General features: G+C 42.0%; 1 protein-coding gene across 2 annotated transcripts in view; it reads right to left on the minus strand.

The window, feature by feature from the left end:
* Positions 1-23,630, minus strand: part of FGGY (FGGY carbohydrate kinase domain containing) — a 327,828-nt gene that overhangs the window by 203,986 nt on the left and 100,212 nt on the right. The gene's annotated exons all lie outside the window — the stretch shown is intronic.

The following is a 23,630-nucleotide window of genomic DNA, read 5'->3' on the forward strand; positions in this document are numbered from 1 at the left end:
TCTGTGTCCCCCATGACTTGCATTGGGTTTGATGGTAGAGTTTCAGAATGTCCCGGGCTTTAAAGGGTGTTTGGGAAGTCTGCTTTCTCGTACAGTTTGGAAAAAAACCTTAACTGTTTCATTAGAAGGTGTTATTTCAAAATTTGTTTTCATTCCTAAACAGAACCATAATGATCCAGCCAATGCTCCCAATGCAAACATGCTTAACGCAGAATGGTTTTTAGAGCAAACCATACGTTCCTAGACTTCCTGATAATATACTTTGCTGTTACAACAAATATTTTTCCATAGGTTTTGAGTCTGTGTTATCAGGGTTGTGATAAAGTTTGTTATTCCCCACATACAGACATTAAAAATAGAAAGCATTATGTGTCAACTGAATTATTTCCATTGGATCAAATGAATCCATCTCATCCTGATTTCCAACCTTAATTCTAAACATTTCTTGAAGGAACTGAAAAATACATAAATATGAACAATCGCTTGAAGTAAAAATATGCAGGGTATGTTCTGAAGATATTGACATGAAATGACTGACATTATCAAAGGATCTCCTTGCCTCAGGATACCTAAACGAAATTAAATTGTTTCTGACAAGTTCCTGAAGAAATTTTTTGTTCAAATGAAACCATATTTTCAAAGAAAAACATTTCAGAGAAAAATCTGTGTCTCGCCCATTTAGCGTAGAGTCCCTGTGCGACTCATTGACAGAGGGGAGCTGTTTGCTGTGCCTTGTAACTTTCATTCTGAAATTGCTTATTTTTAATGCTCTGTGTCAGAACTCAGTGGCAATTTGGGGATTTTGCTTGCTTTTTTTAGTTTTTTATTTTGTCTCAGTATGAGTCATTTGTGCTGTACATTGATGTTGCTGCTGTTTGTAAACAGTGGATTATGAGTTGTTCCTAAAAACTAGAACAGGTTTTACCAGAAGGGTGCCCAGCTACTGCCTTTCCCTTAAATATTTCTTTCTCCTATTCTGTGTGCGTTTAGCTACACACTCAATTCCACATATTCTTGTAAATGTAAGAGCAGAATAAATTTAGGAACCACAGCACTTTCAGCTGCCCCACCTCATTTTCACACCAGAAGTTTCTAAACTACTTCTTACAGTCAGCTACTACAGATATGCATGAGCAGCAAACCACTGCTGCCTCCAGGCATGTCTTGTCTCCACGCTCATTTGCAGCATTTTTCTCAGGACGAGTGGCATGGGGTAGATTCTGAGACTGTTGGTTATTTTTGCAACATGGTTGTACTGAAATCAGGAAAATTCAAAACAGTGTATGCTCAATAGAAACAGAAATGGAAAGCCAAATTACTTTCAGACAGAAACTCAACAGTGTGAACGCTTTTTGGGTTGGGATGTCCAGTCTTCTCAGCCCTAGGGTCAGTGGTTAGTTCTGCCAGCCCTTGTGAATCGTATGGATCAAGGAGTCCAGGTAGATAAAGCATCTGGTTGGATGTAAATACTGTAGATGGATTTCAACTTGCACTTTCTAAGCTCCCCTTTAAATATCATCCACACACACACGCAGACTTCTCCAAGACAAAAGGCTACTAAAAAAATTATGGAAGAAGCCTTGTAATACTTCCAGTAGGACTCCAGCAGCTATACTGCGTGTTGAGCCTCTCTCACGCTGTATCAGCATTTCTGCTTCCATGCTAAAAACTGGAAGTGAAAAACCATCTTGTTAGAATAACTCAGAATCAAGAAGAAGTACAGAGCCAGGTTGCAAAACCAGGAAAAAAATCAGAGGGAAGTAGGTGACCAAAAAGGAGGAAGCAGATGGTTTCTAAATAATCCTTGTATTTGTCTAACTGGGTAGCAGAGTTACCAATTAACCAATCCAATAAAAGGAAATCGGCATTTTAACCCAATTTCTTATGGCAATGCATGGAAACATCTCCTGTTGGAGTCATTTCTCTCTCATTTTTCTCTCCCCAAAGGTATCCATACCCATCTCACAAGAATACCATGAAATTCATTTGGTAAACTTTTGTCATATAAAGGAGAGAGCTGAAGAAATGCAACATTATTTCATAACAGTTTCTCAACAGCAAGGTTTTTGATCTTCATAACATTATCCAGAAAAAAGACAGACATTTCTGCTCAGCTGAACCCAGCTGGCTGTGTTAAAAACATTTCAAAATCTGCCACTTCCCCCCCCCCCAATGTCTGTTAATTTAGCTAAAACAAATCAATTAAATGTCCCAATTACAACTGAAATATATAATTATATTGTGCACTCAGTTCAGTGCATACTAATGAAGCAATCACCACCTTCTCATTAGTCACTCTTGAAAATTAAACCCAAGTGGGAGCTGAAAAATGTTTTTCTGTATCTTCAAACAAGGTACTTGATCCATTCTTCACTTCTTTCTAAACTTGAAACTTGAGCAGAACAGCAGAAAAATATACAGGATCTTTTTTTTTTTTTTCTTGTAGTTAAAATTCAAAAGGAATTATCATCCCCTAAGGTGGATCAGCTCACTTATAAATTAGAGACTATCTTTAACATATATGTTAATCTTTTGCCAAAAACTTTTAGCAAATTAGCATAAATTCAAAAAGACAGTGCATAGTTCTTTCAAAATTACTTTGCTATAATGTCTACCTCCAGGTAGGCTCCTAAGCAGGTAAGGCTTGATTTTAAAAAATTGTAAAGTCTGCTCCTGTGTATGACATCTATTGGACGTGAGACCGCTCGAACTACTGATCTGCATACCTGCTACCATTTTGTAGATAGATGTTCTCTCAGCTACATATGCATGAAACCTACAGATCTGCCTAACTGAAGGAAGAACAGTTCAAAACAAAATTTGCATAATCTACTACAGAAAATAGTTGGTGAAACACTTTACCTAAGGATTCTCATCTGAATATCACTGCAGCTTTGCCTACTTCCTCCCCCTACTAACAGCCCCAGCCCGACATGCCAATGCCATTAGAAGAGGTGGGTGCACACAGATGTGGTGTGGGTGCACACAGATGTGGTGTGGGTGCACCCCTTCTTTCCACCCAGGCAGCGGACGGGAGACGGGGTAGAGTCCCCATCTGCCAGCATCACACAGCTGCAGCCCAGCTCTCCCTGCCCAGCCACTCCTAATGCTAGCAACAGCCAGGACAGGGAGAGGGGGGACCTGCACAAATCCTGGTGTTCCCTCCTCAAGCTGTTGCTGCCACGGTTATTGCCGTGCCTGGTACTTCAGGCTGGACAGACACCTACAGCAGCGAGGACATGGTGCGGAGGCACTTAGCAGCCAAGAACAAAAGGAGCAGGAGAAGTTTACAGCCCGCCAAAGCCGCCACGTAGCATCGTGACACAAAACTCGGTAGCCTTAATTCACCACCACCTTGAACCCTGTACAGCCACATACAGCTGCATAAGGTGGCCATGAATCTTTAGGATGTCAACTCATGGGGCAAAGGTTACCTTCTGAATTTGTTACAGCACATCACGCGGTGGAGCCATGGTTTCTCAGTATCACAGCAACACATGACATATTGATAAGAATTCTGACAAGGCACCACGTAGACCCACTTGCATCACAAGTGTGCAGCAAAGAAGGATTTGCCCAGTAGGCTAAGAACCTGACACGTTCCCAGAACATATTTCTGCAAGGCTCAGTATTTTTTTCGTATCAGGAATGAGCAGCTCTGAACTCTTCATAACTTGGATATGTCCTCTGTTTTGCAATTAATTGAATACTTCATCACAAATCTAATTTAGATGAAAAGTATTTTGGTGAGTGTGCTTTGCCTGCCTAAACAGAAATATTATAGCAGCTACTTAAATGGTAATTGATAAATGCGTAAAATTACTACCATTCAAACTGCAAATCAGTTAGCAAAATTCAATGAAAGTTTAAACATTTCATTGCATTAATGATATAAATGCATAAATTTACAGAGAACGGCATCCAGGCATTTGGCAGTCTTCCACTGTATTTACTTAAAGGTGATAATGCATTTAAAAAGCACTTGAAACAGAATATGTATTAAGTGCTACTAAACTTGCATAGATTTATTAGCACAAGCTTTTAGACTGTCTATGCCCTGAAGCAAACTCATTTTTATTTCTGGAAATTAAAAAAAATAGAGCGATAGATCACTTTAAGAAACATCAGAGAGGTCGCTATGGTAGTTATCTTAAAATACAGTATTTCTTCATGACAAGTGTCATTCTGAGCCTTTAGCTTGTATGTCACTGACTGATAGGACTGCCTAAGAAATGTTGGTAATATCCGCAGGATGTTTCATTTACACATTAGGGAAAAAAATGGTACTTTGGAAAATTCTCTAGCATCTCCAGACACTAATGATCCGACATTTCTAGCACCTTAAAGTGCCCTGTTTTTTCAGACAGCGCTGAAATCCTGTCCATCTAGAACAAAAATCAGATGCCTTTAACAGTGCTGCTAGCCAGGCATTTCAAATTCTTTTGGGAACTTCAGGTGATGAACATCACTAATTCTCACAACAGACGCAAGCAAAGACAGTAAGAAAATATCTGCAGGTATTTAACAGCATTTGCAAAAGTGTTCTAATAGCATTTGCAGGACAGAGTGCATGCAAAAAGGAATATACTAAATACGTATCTCAGGATAAATCCACAAGCTAGATATGTGCCTGCATCGTTATCCTCAGTGAAGAGAGATCAGTAGATCATCTTGAAGAGTTAAGTGGGAGGCAGGGCTTAGGACTTCTCTCTGAGCTGGAATAAAACAACGTGATTGAGATGGTTGGTCAAAGAAATCTGGGAATTGTGTGTTGTGTGTCACAGCAGCTTGCGATGGGTTCCCATCTCTTCATTTCAGGAACAGTAGAGCAAACAGTATTTGTGGCTAAAGAATTAGAGTAAACCTAGCTACTGTGAAGAGTTCACATGCCCTGTTCCTGTATGTCAAGGCCCCTAAATGCACCTGGACCTTAAACACAAATGTTTTGTATAGAGGACATGGAGGAAGGGTGGCATTTCATGTCACCCAGCAATAGCAAGGCACAGCATTCGTGTCCCCCGAGTCCTGTGTCGGGGCTCTCTCTAACGCCACCAAGCCTTCCTAATTAGTATTCCTATCACTGTTAGAAACAAATTACTGCACATTTGCCACACGAGCGTTCCTGCTTCCCACCGAGGTCAGAGATGCTGGCACTGTACGGCCTGCATCCTGAAGCCCCCACACCCCCTTCAGGCTGCCAACGCAAAACTCCCCACTGTCTCATGCCTTGTGCAGCCAGCAGCGTACGTGCATGTGTAAACACGGCCCTCCTCACCTGCTACAGACATACACGTCCTGCACTCGCGGGTTTTTGTCTACACTTACAGGTAGGCACCCTTCTCTTGGCTGGTACAGGTTCTGAATAGGTGAGCTGGAATGAGTAGATGACAGAGATTTCTCTCCATTTCGATGCTTTTCTGGCCAAAATCCTTGCTAGGATTAACTCAGAAAGACCCTTAAATACAACTGAGAGCAGGACTTGGCTCAGGGAGTGTTCCCCAGTTTTATCCCTTACAGCTCTTCATTACCACCTTCTAAATCTGTAATGAAACCAGGAGTGTTTTTACGGCGCTCTGTATTAGAGCATTGCTAATAAGTAGCTCCATTAAAAATAGTAAACATAAATCATTTATTCATTTTATGCATTTCTAAGTCCACTTGAGAATATTTTTGGCTGAACCAAGACACAAGTAAGGGTGTTAATTATTATCTTACTACAGCAATCAGTTAATAAGGCAGTTATGAGAGATGTTTGTTCGGAGGTTCTGGGGTGCCCGCAGGCTACTGAAGTCATTGTCTGGGGAAGAACACCACTGCTGGAGCTCGCAGGAGTCTGATGGCACTAACCCAAACCCCCCCCGGCCCCTGTCTGCCAATTAGCTGAACAGAGAGAGCAGACATCAGGTCTGAGCAGGGGAACTGTAAACAAGCGAGCAGGTAGGAGCTCCCAGCGCAGGTCTCGCACGGCGGAGAAGTGTCTGGGGCCCCCTTCGAGGAGGCTGGCAGGGCTCCGTCAGTGGGGAGCGCAGTGCTGGAGGGGGGAGTGGGTTCGGGTTCCTTCTGCTCCCCAAAACAGCAGCAGCCTTTTCTGGGCTCCGTTGTTTCCTCAAGCCGAGGAGCAGGGCTCTGCACCTCTGCAGCTGCACATCTCTCATCGCTCGCCTTGCCAGCTCCCAACCCCCTCCACGGATGAGTAAAGGTAGTATCTTACAAAGCTGAGCACCTTGATGCAGCTCTGCTTTCCCTACTAGCCTGTTCATCTGGTGTGAGAACCCCAAATGCTTTCAGTCTCTTCCAGGAGGGAATAGTTCCTTTATTCACTCTCCTGCTGCACCAGAAATGGCCTGACATCCAGACCAGTGTGGTAATGACCAAAAGCCATCGACTGTCTGACTGTGGCCGGATGGCCTTTGCTTCCACCGTATTCCCAGAGAGGTCAATACCACAAAACCCACTCTCATAACTGGTACCTTCAATCCAGAGGCCAAGGACAGAATGTGCTTTAAGATTAAATGCTAAAGTTAAGGTTCAAGGAGAGCAACAGGTTGGGGCATCTTGCTCCACTTCTGTCTGATTTCTGACTGTTCAGCGCTCAATAACTTCTATTTTCCATTCACTATCGCAGCAGCAGGGGTGACAAGAGCTAAATACCTCCACCAGTGACTTGCGGAAGGAAGGTTAACCTAGTCTCCTGAAACCAAAGGAAAACCACAGCTGCCTGCCCTCAGCCTAGGGTGTGTCAAGGAACCTGTCCATAAGGAAAGTGTTTCTGGTTATGAATTATATACTACAAAACCCCTGTGGCCCTATTAGAGATGCACTTTGAGGTGCTCCAGGGGTAGCCTGTACAAGAAGCTAAATTCTCCCGGTGGGACAGAAGAAATACAGCAGTTGCTGGAGAGGAGGGGAAGAACCAACTTTCTGATGTACTTCAAAGCCAAATAATCTGACTCCTGTCAAGCATCAACAGGGGATGATTTTATGGAACCTCAAAACACTTAAACTGATTTGCAGCCAGAAATAATTTTAAAAATGCGGGCCCTTTTACTTGTCCTCCCTAATCCAACTGGCCCTCAAAATATGACTGTATGAGAGACAGCCCATTTAACTTGCACATGGGAGACCCTATTTGCTTGAGACAAAGCAGTCCAAGAATAAATCCAAAATCTGTTCTACAGTTTAGGACAGTACCTGAGCAGAGGACTGTTCCTTGTCAGTGAGGGAAATACTGTCATTCCCATTTTGCAGATGGTAAACTGAGAAAGAACGGGGTTGAACAGCTAATCCAAGGACACAGGAAAACCTGTAGTCAGGCTGAAAAGTGAACCAAGATCTCCTGACTTCATCCAGGGCGATTGTTGTTGGGCAGATTATTTTTTTCTCTCAGGAGATTCAGTAAAGCTTTCAACAAATCTAGCATGAATGGTCCAGAGCTGACACTGTCTCGGGAAGCTCCTCCTCCACTGGAAGAAAGTAGATGGAAAATAAGTATTAGACACATCCAATTTATTATTTAATAATCTATCAGGTTTTATGCTGGAACGGCTTGCTCAGAAATAGAACCAGATTTCTGTTTGAATGAGGATGGCAGGACTGGAGCCTTGGTATCTGATCTCGCTGCTGGAATTCATCTGGCAGGAAGACAGCTCTGTCTGCATATACTGCAATTTTTTACTAATCCTTTGATTCTTCTAACCTATCTCTGTCTGGAGTGTTAACCCTCAGTGCAGAGGCTGTGCTCTCCGTCATACCTCTTCAACACCTAGCCTGCCAAGACCTGATCTCAGATGGGAGCTTCTCTAAAACCAATATAACAACAACAAGAACAACAGTAAATTTCATTTGCTCCCAGAGGGAGATCTGAAGAGCATCCCTTCTTGGACAACCACTACCCTGACAGAGCTCTAGCATCTCTCTGCCTAGAGAAACTCCTCCTTAATACAGACAGTGGGACATTTCAGAACCATTATACCATACAGTTCAACTGACACTTTACAAGACAACTTCACTTTTAATAAAGAGGTTAAATTGATTCCCTCCCATAAATTCAGTAGCTACCCCAACTATGCCTCATTGAGAAAACTTCATCTGACAAGGGTAATGAATTATAACCAGGATAAAATGTTTCATTAAAATACAGATATGGGAACTTAGGAAGCATGTTTTTTGTAAGGATAAAACCAATTTTGCTTCAAAAGCAAATACTTAGCCATTTTTCAGGTCAGTAAGTTGAAGTCTGGGTGTTATAAATCCATCATCAATGTTTTCTTACAGCTATAGTAGCTGACACATCTGAATCACTGGGAGCTAAAAGCATGCCAGAAGAAATGAGCACCATCAAAACACATCAGAAGGAGATGTATAGCAATTGCTTCTCTAATGTACCCGACTGCTGACGGAACAATATTATCTTGCTTTCTCTGAGAGTGGCCGTGTGTAAAAACGAGTTCATAATGAACAAATGTCTGTCCATGAAGGAATTGATTTAAGTGTATCAATTAAAAATTAGCCCTAGTATCTTCTGAGGGATGGTTTTAAGCATAATTAATGCAAAAAGCTTAACAGCACTCTTCTTAAGGTTCAATCAAGTATCTCTGATAACGGTGCATATGCACTACTCCCCACGTCCAGGGGAGTGTAAATGACTCCCTCTTGCACTGATCCACTTAAGTAGTTGTAAAATCTTGATTATATCCATGTCGGATGGATTTAGTCCAGAATAAAACTGACCAGAAAATTATTCCTCCCTCCCCCATAAAACATTATCATTTCATTACAAAAAGATGTTGATGATTAAGCAAACAATTGTGGATAAAATCATGTCCAAGTTTTTGTTTTTCTGGTGAAAAATGCATGTGAAAAAGGAGCTTTTTCTTCAAAAAGTTCAGAGGTCGTGTTTATGTCTAGATTCAAGTAAACAACAAATTTGCCCGTTACATTTTGATCAAGAGCATTATTTGCCCTAGATGATAATACAAGTGAATTCACAACCAAAATGAAGTTATAGCTTTAATCTGTGAAGGAATAAAGTCCTAGGGACTACTACTGTACTATCATTAAGTGTAGGACACTTTACAAAAATACATGTTAGAGACAAGAGTTTCAAAAGTCTCCTGTAAGCTGAAATACCCTAAAATGGAGGTGCCAAGATCTTTGGGTTTGGAACTGGTTTTGTCTCATACACCCATAGTGCTTGGTCTTGTTGGCCCTTTCTTCTCTGAGGCAAGAAGCTTGTTCTAACACACTCATCTGCAGTGGACACATTTGATCTTATGACAAGAAAGGGCACATGAGATTCTCCAGAAATAGGAGAGCCTGGGGTCAGCTGTGGGGCATCAGAATATTTCATCATGATAACTCACTGCCCAAGTCAGAGAAGTCCCACGGAAAAAGCATAGCAAAGTGGGAGCTGGGGGCTAAGAGAATGGCTCCAGCATGTGGTATTTCAGGTACCTCTGTCCCAAAGAACCCATTTTCCTCATTCTCTCTAGAATTTTGTGATACTGGTATGCAAATAATGAAGTCAGAAGAACTTGTGTCAATGCCTTCTGTAAGAAAGACTAAAATCCAGCATTTCTTTTCATTTTTCTATACAATTAAGACAAAACTGTATGAATCCTGAGGAATTCAGTGCTTCAAAATCTAAATTTTACAGTATGTTTTTGGAAGCATTTATATCACGAGAAAACATAAGGACATCCTGCCACTCTAAATGCATTCATATTTCAGGTATACGATACCACCACAGTTTCAAAAACAAGCATCTGAAGAAACATTTTTTTTTTAAATAAGGTATTTTTTGTGGCCTAATGTTAAATGATGATGTCTGAAGAAATCTGGAACGGTATTAATCATTTAAACTACTCATTGATTTAAATACAAATGTACTGATAGGTGAATACGCATCTACTGGTTACATTAACCTGCCTTCACAAAAAAAAATATTTCATGTGACACAATGAAATGCTGCAAAAATGAGTCATTACCTTCTAAATCTAAACTAAGATCTTTAAAAGACTGAAATGATGGAAGATTTTGAAAAGCCATATTTCTGTATTTTTGGAATACCATGCCTCCATTTTTAAGGCTTGATTTCTTTAAGTATTTAGAAATCCCTTCCCACTGCCATTCAGAAGAGTACTGCAAAGTCAGTGCCTGATTACTCAGTTCTTCGTGACTTGGGACCTCTAAGCCCTATGCAGCATCAGTGACTGTCACATCAGGAAATACGAGCCTGGATATGCAGTGCTTTTGCTCAGTACACCAGAACTAAACCAGTCTTCAGTGGAAGAGGACAAGGCTTGGGCTCAGTTCTTTCCTTCTTAGTTTACAAACCTGAAAGAGGAGCAGCGGGAGGGATACAGAGGCATCTTCAGGCTTTCAATGCTCCCCTTGGTTGCTGCATCAGTTTAAACAGCTGTAATTTATATCATGCTCATAGGAGAAATAGGAAGCAGTAATCTGCTTTGTAGCCACAGCTACTATTTCACATGTTCCACCCAATGCATGCCATTATTTAAAGACTGGCTTGTGCAACTTCTCTATTTATTACTGGCTTATTTTTCCTTTTGCTGCAAGAATCAAGCTGACAGCTATACACGTGTACCTGCAATATGAAATCATGCTCAACAAGAAAAAAGTAATTAAGATGTTAGACTCTTGGCCCATGCCCTGAACACTGACAGAAATGCACCACAACTGTGCTGCCCTGAGAATGACAAAGATGCAATGACAGAATTGCAAGATACAGGCACATGCGCTCCATGAGCAGTCGATGGGAGCCAAGGTTCCAGCTGCAGTAGCAGCTGTGGAAGGCAAGTTCAGGCAGATGATAGGATGATGGACGGTAAGGCAATGATGAATCCAGGGAACAGACAGCTGTTTAGCTACCAAAGAAAGGGACCTCGTTAATACCTCTGAGCATGCCTTTTTGGTTAATCCTGCAATGAAGTGTAACATGCCAAGAAAGGCAAGTACCCTTCTATCCCATAGACTGCAAGAGTCTTCTTGGTGTGGTCAGAGCCACCACCATGGCCTCTCTTCCCGAAATACAGTCTGCACATGATAGGGAGAACAGAAACACACCACTTCTCATATGGCTTTTTTAACAAAGCAATTCTAAGAGCATAGTGGTAGAAATTCTGGTATGAGACTGCTTAAATTCAGCTGGTCACATGCTGACCCTTCCTTTGGACTTCTTAGTCCCAAAGTTTAGGGTTTTGTACACCAAAGACATCTCCTTCATATCCTGGGTGTGTTGATGGGTGACCTGTATCACAGACAGTCAGCAGGACTTAGCAGTGTTGTTCTGCCAGATTTCAGCGCTCCCCAGGAAGGTGTCTCAGCTGAAGGACTCAGAACCCACCACATTATTGCAAGAAGATTACATTATTCCTGATGCAGTAGGAATAGAAAACATTCTGTATTGTAATATGAACACAGTGTAGCCTTTTTGCACAGCAAAAGCCTCCAGCCACAACAGCAGCAGGAATTAAAACCACACTTACAAGATGTCCAGATACAGTATATGTTTTATCATTATTCTACAAACATATGTTTTGTGTGACTTGGTTCATTTATTTCCTTTTGGTTTTCAAAAGCCAACACATGGCCCTGAACAAAAATTACACTTCATGTTTTATTTGTTCAACTCAGTTAAAATCACAACACTTGTTTTGTAGAGTTTTACATAATAATGTGTTGTTTTCTATGTAATTTAATTTCAGTAAACTAGCCTGAAATAATTTAAAAAGTCTACGGAGAGTTTGTGAATGCATTGTTAGGGACTTGGATTTTAAACATTTACTCATGTCAGACTTAAAATTTGATTTGAGTGTGGGAGTTAGCTGCTTCCCTGTTCGTACATGGAGACAAAACCCACAACATGCGACAGGATAAATTCTTCCAGCTTATCCAGGACTAAAAGGGAAGGCTGCTAAACTCTGATGCTCATCTATTCAATTGGAGGACTAGTGGGGACAAAAAGAGGTGGTTCAGGAAACCCATTTTTCAAGTACAGATTTCAAAGAGGTGGGAACCGATTGTCTAGTGGAAGGCTGGGATTGCCTGATAGCACTGATGGACAGACTGGGTGAAGGAGATATGTGACAAAGGAGATGAGAGATGACAGTCCCTCAATGATCAGTCTGGAAAAAGAAAACAAAATGTCAGCAGCAGTAAGAGAGACTGAATAAACTGGGGGAGAAGTCATGAGCTGGGGGAGACCTGGACATCTCAGAGACACTGACCAAGACCCACAACGTTCTATAGAGCAGCGAGAAAACCAGTGCAGGATTTCTTATTTTTGTTTTTCCAGGTCTGTTGTTAATCGTTTTTGACAGACCTAAAGGATCGCCTCCTGCTGAACAAGGCTGGACTTCTGGGAAAGAGTGTGCTTGAACAGGGGGAAATGAAGGAGGGTAGCATATGTGGCTGGCATTCCTGAAAGCCAGGTAAAATGCTAGTGTGGCCGCATAGTAAGGGGAGTCTAAGAGAGAGAGGACCCTGAGCAATGGGGCCAAACACATCGGTCAAGTTGGGGTTGAACTAAGGGAGCTTCCCTGGGTGTTCAGACACGGCATTGCTGTAGCAGTGAGTCAGAAATGAGACAGAAGCGACTCACAAAGGATGAAAACACTCAACACAAGCACCCAAGGCATCAGGAGGCTTTACAGCTCTGAAAACCCTACAGTGTGTCTAACTGCAGCAGTAAGTACCCACATGTCATTAAAAGTTGGTGCTAGATCACTTTTAAAAACAGCCGAATCTTTCCAAAATTGTTTCCTCCAAACCAACTTTCTCCTAAAAGCCCCTGGAAAACAAACAAGCTGTCAGATTTGTAACATCCAAGACTGTATTTCTCGTCCTTACCCTCCTGCATCTGCTTTTCTTTCTTTTTTTTTTTTTTTTTTTTTTTGCCTCTTCTGCTTTCGTATGGACAATGTATCAAGCAGTGGGATTTTGACATCAGAGCAGAAACTGGTTGCGACATAGCAACGCATGACGAGCAGAGAAAGAGAAAAGAGGGCAGCACACCGACGCTAACAAGCTTGCCGCGTATCCGGCACTGCTCGTCAGCTGTGACTGCACACTGCGCTCCTAATTTTGATATGACGGCCACGAAGGATTGTGTTCCTTCATTCTTGCTTCAGCTGAAGCTACGCTGCAGTTACAAAGGTTCAGAAATGCTCAGCATGCATGTTTTAAATTACAGATAATTCATTTTGATATGCCTTTTTCTTGGATCTGTAGACAAAATGACTGCAGCGGGGTTTGAAAAAAATCAAAGGCAGGTTTCCCTGGGAGATACATATCAAGCTATGCCTGTGTCTCTGGAGTGTTGCAATACAGCTTGCAGCAACCAGGGAGAAATCAGTTCTCCTTTCCACAGCAAAGGTTTGAAAAACAAAACAATTTCTTATATCTAAAGAAAAACAGCTTCAGTGGATTGGTTAAGAAGTCTTCCTCTGTATTTTTGAGGACTGACCAACATCAGGACCACAACTCCAACAAAATTAAGATTAAGCCTGTTGTCTAAAGAGATTGCTATTATACTTACATTTCTATTAAGGTTTCAAAGTAACATAGCACTAAGTTGCCAGCAAGAAGGGGGGGGGGGGGAAGTAATGAAGTTACAGTCCCTTATTACACAAACGCAACTTGAGACTTTTTTTAGGATGTTATCTATCAGCCTGTCTGGCAAATGTCTGTCTGGTAATAATGTATCCGTCTGCTGAAACAAGCCTAAATAATGCAACATTATATCAATAATTAATAGGCACATAGGTCAACAAGTTCAAGACTAATACAGGCAAATGAGAACTGAAGGAAATGGCTCGTTTGGGGCAGCTGCCAGGCCCGACATGGCAAGCGCAGGTTTGCAGGAAAACGAAGGCAGGAGTGTTTGCAGTGCAAATGCCAGAGCACAGCATGCTTCAGGGAACATAGCTCTCCACGCTTACATCTGCTCAGTCCCCATGTACTTACTCACGGAAACCAGGAACCCACCGGGGTGGCACTTCCCAGGCAACATGGGATCGCTTCCTCTGAGAGAGAGAGGCAAAGCCTGCTCTTTGATTCATACCTTCACTGAAATTCCCAGAAATGCTGTTCACCACCTGAAGAAGGAGGGAACAGTTCTAAAGGCTGCTGTTTCCACCACTGGGTGTACAAATCTGGCACACAAGATATTTTTTTTTCCCTATAAATAAAATGCTCTCACCTGCCTTTACCTGTCTGTCAGATGCCAGAGAATGGCTGAGGCTTTTTTCCCTATAGTCAGAGAAACAGATGTATTCAGATGACGACTCACATCACCCCAACGAAAAGTTTCTAAGGGGGGTGGGAGAAGCACCCTCTGAAGGTGCCCCTCTTCATAGAGGGAGACCAGACAGCTACCATGAACTAGACACTTTTTAGATGGCTAAACACAGCGAAACAAATGAACGCCGTGCAAAATGTCAAACTCTGCATCCTTTCCAAGACTGAGTGGGCCAGCGAGCATCAGCAAGATCACATCTCATGTGGATGCAGCAGCACCAAGGGCAGGTCTTGACCTTCAAGCCTCCTTAGATGCGTGCGCTGCTCCAGTGAGCTCTGAGGCCCTGTGGCACACCCAGACAAACAGAAGTTAGCTCACAGAAGAAAAGAGCAATTACAGTATCCCGTGCTCTTGATTTGGGAGTCTTTAACTTCTCTAAGCACATCTGGTAGTCCAGATGAATTGTGAGAAAAATACGTATTGCTGATTTTAGTACAAGCTGACGATAATAGCTGAGGTCACCTACCAGCCAAGAAAATTTGTGTCTGAAGTAACCTGAGGTATTTTAAAATGGAAAAAGAAAAGAATCAAACTTGCCATATGAAAATGAAATTAAAATCAGAGCAGACATCAAAATAGAGATATGGAGAATCGGGTATTAATAACGTCTCTCTTCTGAGAAGAGTACAGAAAGTCACGGTATTTCTAATTGTGATTCCTCACCAGCGGTCAAACCAGGAGCATGGGCTCCCATCCCATACAGAAGCCTCCTGACATTACTTGGGATCCAGTGATATAAATAAAAGACTGAGGTTGCTATTTGTAAAACAAACAAAGGAGGCAGGCTATGATTGTCAAGACTTCATCACCTGCAGTTGTGGTCAAGGATCCACATATCAGGTGTTCAAGCTGATCCGTGCACACACACACCCCCTACACAATGGGACCCCTTAACAATAAAATAGTTACTAAACATCTCAAAATGCACACAAGTGCAGTGTGGTGTGAACACAGAATCTTGGTGAAGCAATTATACTGTGTATGACAAACTTGTCTTAATAGTAGTAACTTAAATGCATGGGGGAAAGAATTAGATTTTGGGTAGGGTTTTTTTTTAGTTGGTCATTTGGGTTTTGTTGTTTTTTGGGTTTTTTTTAAACATAGGTCTTGTATAAGAAAACACAGCAAACATTGCAGATACATTTTCAGAAAACCACAGCTTACTTACAACCAAGGCAGTACAGAAGGGAAACTGAAAGTAGAAAAGAGAATCACAAGCTGCAAAGGCAATTCTAGTAACAAGTCATTTTAAAAAGCAGATGACCAAGATAGAAAAATCCCAAATTAATATTTCCAGTAAACTTTGCTTTTAAAGTTGTGTGATAACTTAGTTACTGAAGATTCTGTCAAAGGGATTTTCTTCAGAGAGAAGTCCTAGAGTATACAGAGGCTGTTTTGTGCTCTCGCCTGTTTCTAAATAGAAAACACTGATTCTGCTCACTCAAGGAATTCCACCAAGCTCAGAGGAGTGACACCAACGAGTTAGGTCAATACATGATCCATTTCTGAACTAAGATGAATTCATAACAAGAAAGTCATGCAGTCCCACAGTTCACACAGTCAAGGCTCTGCAGAATGCATTATGAACCTTTCCTGTCTTCTTCTTTTAACAGAGCACATGGTTTTTGGTGTGCAAAAGCGCCAGAGGATTTGTATGCATTACCTCATATTCAAGAGACCTAAGCACTTGGGAGTAGATTCTACAGAAATTAGTGCCTAAATGCCGGACCCACTTTTTCTCCCAAACTCTTTGCCTAGGTAACACTGCTGCTTTCCAGGGAGTTTCTGACCCACCCAGGAATCCACCTGTAGAGGCAGTGGTTGAGTGGGGCTGTGTTCAGTCAGAGCGCACACCCACTGAATTATAGAAATCTGCATTTAGCCTTACAACGCCAAGATTTTACAATCAATACCATTGCAATTTATTTCTGTAACTTACCTCTGGACAGAGGTACACATTGCCTAAGGAGGAATGAGGAACGCCGTGGGAAGTGCAAGGGGCTCTGCATCTCTGGGCAGTGACAGAGGAGCAGGAGTGCAGCACCCTGCTCCTAGTAAGGGCAATGTCTCCATCCCCTCCTAGTCCCCTCCCAGCTTCCATGGGAGCAAACCCAGGTGCTTAAAAGCCCCATGTATACATCTGAAGTCCTATAGATGATCTTGGACATGGCTAAAGAGTGAAATGTACCTCTGAGAGCACCTGCAACTGATTCCAAGATGCAAGACACTGAATAGGAAAAGGAAGTATCTGGCACCTAGACTTAGGTGGAGTGCAAATTTTGCATATTAAAGACACTACAGTTGTACAGAAATGATCAGATGAGATGACTCCTGGCAAGAGGTATAATATGTACTTGTATAAAGAACCTCTGGGACGGAGACACCCAATTCCCTTTCATTCTGAATGGCTAATTCCCTTCGTCTTTGAACATCCACCTAGGTTATGTGGGATGTCATTAGGTTCCCTGCTTCTCTCCTAAGGGTAAAACAGTGAAGGCCAATTTTTTCCAATAAACAAAATCAGATTTCCAGGGTTCACTTCTGGAGTAAGAGCAACCACTTCATAGTTCAAAAGTAATTGCTTTTATCATAAAGTAGGATTTTATCAAAAATCCCTCAACTTAGTTGTGCTGAAATCAGAAATCACCTTTTATCGGTACACATGGTCCTCACCATCTTCTGACACTTGTACGGTTCTGTCTCTGACCCCTCTTTATGCCAGCTCCATTTTTGTTGTACAAAGTCCTCTGTTCTACAATGCAAAATACTCTTCATCAATTTAGACAAAAGAACTAAACTTCAAGAGGTACTGTGTTTGCACAGAAGAAGTTTGGGAGTCAGCAAATTAACATGGTTTGTTTTGTATGTCCAGTTACTCGATCCCAACCCCTTTCTCACCCATATAGTAGGAGGGGTTATTCTTCTATTCATGCCTCACTGTCTTTTAATGGATTTAGGGCACAGCTCTTAAAAATGTATAAGAGAGACAGGCATCGCATGATTTTGCTATGGATATTTTATGAGCAAGTCTGGGTGAATGCCGTGTGCTTGAAACAAAAGACTGCACAATTTGCTACCAAGGCAGGATCTGTGTTATTATGTCTTGCATTCAAGGGTTCTGAGAAGTCTTGGGCAAGAAAAACAACAAAACAAAGGCATGGGAGAGACACCATGGCCTAGTAAATGGGTCAAGACAGCACCGATACACTGCTTTCATTGTTATTAAGACCTATAATTCAGTCATTTGTCAGAGAACAAATCCGACTTAGGAAGCAGCAGCCTGGCCCCTCCTTATTTTATTGGCTGTTATTTGGGGGTTGCATTTGTCAGTTAATTGACTTAAACTACTACCTTCAAAAGACAACACTAGTACCTAGGTGTTTTTTACTTCTGCACCTGCAGCAGCCACCATAAGATATTTTGGTACCAAGAGCCCCTTCAGCCATTATTTATCAATGGAGTGATTAATTTACATCTGGAGCATAGACTTCCACCGCTACTGGACTGATTAAAGGCTTTGGTTATTCAACTGACAAAGAAGACATCACTGATGTTCAGGCACCTGAATCTTTCAGATGTGTTTTCATAGAAACACAGCTAAGGGAATCTGCTTCCCTGAGGAAGTAGGGATGTGCTTAGTACTTGGTACCTTCCCATTTCCAGCTTGACTGTAATTCCCATGACACATCTTTAAGGGTAAGATCATACTCACTGAGGCCTTGGTCTACCAACGGTTACTAAATGCAGTAGGTTGGATGCAACCTCCAGCCCAGCAAGTCCTGAAAACAGCTGACTGCCAGAGGCTGGCAGGGCATCCCAGGAATGAAAGCTGTTCACTGTTTCTTACCTTCTTTCCCAAAGTATCTATGATGACTGATCCCTTCCAGACAAGACATGGGAAGGGTGGTCCCATCTCCTAATCCAGTGCCAAATTTTCCTCTTTCATATTCTAATAACTGCAATCTCCATGAGCAAGAGTGTGATGAATAAGGACGTGATACCAGATCCAGACAGTCTCCCCTAGGGAGAGTTCCCACTATGCAACAGCAACAACCCAAATTCTCTATCATCAACTTCAGTTTGAGCTTGCAGACACTGGCAGGTGGTGTTTTTTTCTGTGGGTTGTTAATCTCATTTATCATGGTGGGCCTACAAGGAATGAAGCACTAAAGCTCTTGCAATGCTTAAACTATTCACTGAAAAAGACAGACACAGGATGGAAGTGGGGATACAGCACACAATCCACTGCTCATCAGCCTTTTCAAATCTGTTTCTGCAAGTACAGCAAATAGCATTCTCTTCATACTGTTTTCACTTATAGGTAACTACAGAGCAACACACTTATGTAGTGCATTAGGACTGGAGAGCTGAAGGAAACTGCAAAGCTAAGTACCAGTAACACATACCCAAATTCTAACTGCAAGCACATGCATATATGAGCAGCACCCCATCTACAGCTAAAAATGCCAGTGTCTTTCTTGTAATCTTACTCAGAAGCGAGGTTTTAAAGAATCAGCTTTGTCAGAGGCATAAGATTCAATCTTCTGTTTCAGTGCGATTCATCATTAGGGAGGGCATGAAGGAATTTTTACACATTACTTTTACATGTCACTATCTCATTTTTCCTATTTGAATCTCTTACAATAAACTCAATGGATCCACAGTTTATACAGCAACCCTGTAATAATACTCAGAAAATACAGAGACTTTTGTAAATATTATCTTATTATACCAAATGTAACGACTTCTATTTGCTATTTATGGGAATGCATTTCTCAAGATGCTTCATAGTAGAGAAATGTAAATACCTCTTAAGTGGCAGTTTCTATAGAAACTTATTTTTCCAGTGAATTGCAGAATAAACAGCCTCATTTTCTACTTTGCTTTAAACCTCACAGAAACCTGCAACATCTTTCCAAAGTGGCGGATAATAATACTTCGCAACTCTAGCCATTTAGGTCTTTGAAGCTTGCTGTAAATATGAACTACTTATGCCTTCAGGAGTATCCTTAGGCAATAGCATTAGTCTCAGGAAGAAGGGGAGGTAAAACTGCAGGTAAAAGACTTTATACAGAGCAGGATGTCACTGCCTAACAGCTTGATGTGCACTCACAACTTTATTGCTGGCTCTATCACAGTTCATCTTATCCCAACCTCAGAAATCATCAGTTTTACTCCCATCAAGAAAAGGTCTCTCTCAGTAGTAGCTCTAGAGTGAGGGTGGAATACAACCCCAAAAACAGACAGCAGCAGAAGTATTATTTTTCAGAAGCTCAGTTGGTTTTGCCCAATGGATACGTGAGGAGTTAGCAAGTTATCTCAGGGCTGGCCATGCTGCTGCACAGCAAAGCAGAGCATGGAACAGCACTGGTCTGGAGCTGGTTTGCCTACCAGATTTCAAGAAAGCTAATATCAGAAACCCATTTTTCCTGGCATCGACACAGCCTGAAGAAGCTCCCATGAAAGTGGCCATGAGGAATTTTTGTCCTCCCCTCAGCCTGTTAAGAACCACTGTGCCCATCAGGTAAGTTGAGGAAGGAAGCTGAAACTCAGTTGGGCTGAGCAACCACTTCTGATTTTTTTGCTACGACACTTCTTTTACAGGGAAAAAACATAAAAACACTTAAAACATGGTATGAGTGCAGAGCCCCACTTGCCCATGAATGATGCTTTCCAGTAAGAAACAGAATGTGTTTCCCCAGATCCCTTCCCACTGCCCTGGGGATGTTGCTGCTCCTCAGGCTGCTATGGAAAGCTGCCTGGGCATCAGGCACTTAATCCCCCAAGGTGTTTAGATGCCAGATCTTCATGTGGCTAATTGTGCTGCACATCCCCGTTACTGCCATCCCCAGTCCCGCACAGATGCCGTACGTTAGTGCTGAGATCACAGCCGTAGGAGTCAGCCCTCCTCCACACACCAGATGGCTCGCTCTTCTGCGTTTGTTTTTAGTGCTTACCTATCTGCTCCTCAACTTCTGATAGTCATGTGAATTTGAGAAGGGAAAAAAGAAAAGACTTCCCCGACAACTAACAAGGGAAAAAAAGTTTCCTTTTCATATGCTATTTCAAAACACAGAGAATATACTCAAGAAGCATTCTGAACCTTCTCAGAAATTATAGAAATCAAGAAATAGGGGCAGTCAGAAATGTGGAAAGTTCCTCGGTATCCAAACAGTGTGGGCAGCTCAGTCAGTGCTCTGCTCCAGAGACAGAAGGAGACACGCTTCAGACCAGTGGACAATAATGCCCAACATTTTGGCTGGCTTCCAGTTCCACTGCATAATGAAGAGCAGGTATTTTCCACTTTAACCTTGTCCTTGCTAACCCAGTGGTATTTAAAAGATGGTAAATCCATCTAAATTTAGCAATCAGAATCTGATTGCACTCTCTCACTTTTAGGAATGGACATGTTTTGATTTTATCTAAACAAAACAGCTTGTACTTCTGTGCTACCTTTGCAGTAAATAAACATGTAAATATATAAATAAACAGAAACTAGTGCAAGTGAGGCATTTTACAAATGTGTGATATTTCCTCTCTGGACTTCAATCTGGTACGGCCCTACTAACTGTTATGATTTATTCTGTAAGTTGAATGAGATCCAGCTCCTGGGGGGGATATATAATTACGTCTAAAATTTTTTTTCTCAAACTTGATTGCATGAAGAAGCCTTAAAGTGTGACCCATCTGCATTCTCAAGACTTGCAAACAAGAAGGCAAATGGGGAGACCTCTAAATGATTTTTTTAAAAAGCATCTTAGGAACATCTTGCAAAAGCCTATCTTGACGTAGACACGTAGATACTTGACGTAGACACGTGGTAATGCTTACATGCTAAAATAAAAGACAGGTCATTTTATGCCTAGAGCCTTCTATCATGTCACAACAGTGTTTGTGCTGGTGGCAGAACTGCTTTCCTGTGATCTTCCCTCTCCTGTTGCAGATCTCTCCCACCTCCTGCTTTGGGCTTCTCAGCTTTACAGTCAGCGCAATCAAAGAGCACGCAGAGGGGTGATGTGTGCCAGGTGCCACCTGTGGTTCCTGCTCCCCGCAATGAACTAAAAGGGTGTCCAGCAGCTCACAGAGGTGATGGCACCATTAATACCACTGCTGTGGCCTGCATGGATATGGCCAGAAGTGCATCATCTCTTCCAGACAGGGATATCAGTTTTGGAATGGACCAGAAAGACAAGTGTTACCTCAAATAGGCAAGCTGGGTATCCTCACGGAAAAATCCAGGTTTTTTTCTTCCCATCACTGTACTGTCCTCCATTTTCTTCCTATGGCTAGAGATTGATGAACATCCATTTTCCTTTTCCCCACTGTAATGTCTGTTGCTCTCACATCCTGGTCCCACTTAACTACGTCCACATCCTTCCATACCGCAGAACCCCATTCTCCCCATCAGTGGTCTCATTTCCTCCCCCATTTCTCCCATCACCACAGCCCCTATCTTCTCCTATTCCCAGCGGAGAGCACTTTGCTCCCCATCTGATTTGAATTCCTCCCTCCTTACGTGGGCGATGAATCATTCAGAGTAATGGCATTTTAAAAACTCTACAGAGAAGGTAGGTAGACGCAAACCCGAGTGGGAGTGCATATAAAGTACAGTGTTAGTGGGTACCTTCAACCCCAAGACTAGAAGTTCCCAAACTTCCCTGATGTATAAACAGTGCCTAAGGGCTGGATGCTTCCTGCTGGACATATGTGTTGATGGCAACTACCACAGGCCAAACCAGTGCCACGTTATACATATGAATATATAACACTTAATATTTAATCTTCATTTACCATTTATCATTATCATATCATTTAATTACATTATACCATTAACATATCATAGATCACAAAAGATTCAGGAAGAAGTCAGAAAGATTATCTAGAAGAAAAAAACCCAACCATAACAATGAAACTGTGTTTCCATTCCATCTCAACATTTGGGGGAACAGACTTTTCACCTTGAAATGCTTCTATGTCATTAATAGTGCCCTTTCTATGAAGAACCACCGAAGGTAAGTAACATTTTTCAGCTTTTGGCCTATCAACTACTGTCTTTTCTGATTAAACTGGAGCTTAATTCTAGTCTTAGCCCTGCACAGATTATCTTAGTTCATGTATCACCAACAAAAAGCCCTTCTAATTAGAGGGTGATTGGAAACAGTGGTCATATCGTCTCACCATAGGCCATGTCTCAGTGACATTTTCATTCTGAGTCACAATTTGATTCAAGGCAAGAAATAAAATTTTTACTGATGGAAGTTCTGCAGTATTCTTTATCACCTGAACACATGAAACAGAAAAGCTACAGTATGTATTTGTCCAGAACTTGATGTGCTTAACAAATAGCATGTTGTTTAATGACTTTACTCAGAACACCTACATGTTTTGTTCCTGTTACTTGTACAGCTCTTACATGTGACAAAAGAGACTAATTTTTCAACAGAGGAGGTAGAAGGAGGGGGAACAGCTTATGGACTTTTAAACATGTCTTCTCTCTGAGAGGCAAATATAATAATAACAATATGGGGCTCCATACCAGCTGTGTCTCAGGGACTTCTTTTAAACCTGTTTAGCCTATAATTGAAGGATAATTTTCCTTATTGCCAACTGTCAGCTCACACTGACATCACAAAACCCAACAGTGTTCTTTCTGGCTTATGTTTCATCACAGTAAAGAATTCTGAAATCTGAATTTTCCTTTGTGTGCATGAGTATAATCCTGAAAATTATGGCCTTGGTTATATTTGCGCAATACCCTGTACCTGGTAAAAACTTTGCGGTGCGTATGTACCCCCCCAGTCACCACGTGCACTAGTGTGTCCCTCTTTCTGCTCCAGCCATGAAGCTATGGCTTGGCCACCCCTGAAGCTCCCTGGCTTGTTAGCTCAACTGTGATTGCCATTTGATGTTCAGACCTCCCCAGTGCATCCCCCAAGTCAGCTCTCATGTAGCTCCGTGTGCCTCTGGGATTTCAGCCGATTGAAGCTATGCCTGCCCGAGGTGAGCATCTTCTGCTCAGGGAGAGGCGCATCTGCTCTGCCATCCAGCTTCCCTGGGTACAGAGCTTTTCCAACCACCTTCTATGTGCTTCCTGCCTGACCAGGATGAACAGGGACAGAAATAAGGAACTGTAGAGCCAAACCCACAAGCCTCTAAAGAGCTATTAGAGACCAGTGTTCTTTACACACCCCAAACATAATACACATGCATAATAAACAGCCAAAAAGAGCTCAGGCTGACATAAAAACCCTACAGTCTGTTACAGGGCTGAAAGAAAACTTAGCAGACAGAAGGATGCAATGTTGCATTT

This window comes from Falco rusticolus, chromosome 11 (assembly GCF_015220075.1).
Source record: "Falco rusticolus isolate bFalRus1 chromosome 11, bFalRus1.pri, whole genome shotgun sequence".
Classification (NCBI taxonomy): domain Eukaryota; kingdom Metazoa; phylum Chordata; class Aves; order Falconiformes; family Falconidae; genus Falco; species Falco rusticolus.